Source organism: Montipora capricornis, chromosome 14 (assembly GCF_036669925.1).
Source record: "Montipora capricornis isolate CH-2021 chromosome 14, ASM3666992v2, whole genome shotgun sequence".
In the NCBI taxonomy this organism is placed as follows: domain Eukaryota; kingdom Metazoa; phylum Cnidaria; class Anthozoa; order Scleractinia; family Acroporidae; genus Montipora; species Montipora capricornis.
This window is the reverse complement of record NC_090896.1, coordinates 24,334,634-24,335,016: the sequence shown is the minus strand read 5'-3', so window position 1 is coordinate 24,335,016 and position 383 is coordinate 24,334,634.

Genomic DNA, 383 nt, shown 5'->3' with positions numbered 1-383 from the left:
CACGTTCTTTTGCCTTTTGAAGCCAATTTGGAAATCGCATGATGCCTTCAGTGAGCAAACTCGTATGTTAATGTCACAAAATGTAAACAGTGAAGTAGGCAAAGATTCGCAAAAAAAAAATGTTAAAAGGCGTAATGGTTTTGTGGTAGAGTGGTTGCCGTCGTTGTGATATCTTATACTCCGTTGTACTGCCATATTTTTGAGGGATAACGACCTACGAAAAAAAAAAAAAACTAAAAGAAAAAGAACTAATTTAAATCGAAGAAAATCTACAACTTTCAATTACGAAATTATGACTTTCAGTTCCTGTTTTCAAGTCGTACGAGACGGCAATGTTTTTTTTTCTTGAAATACGTCAGCGGGAAATAGTCAAACTCGTCGAA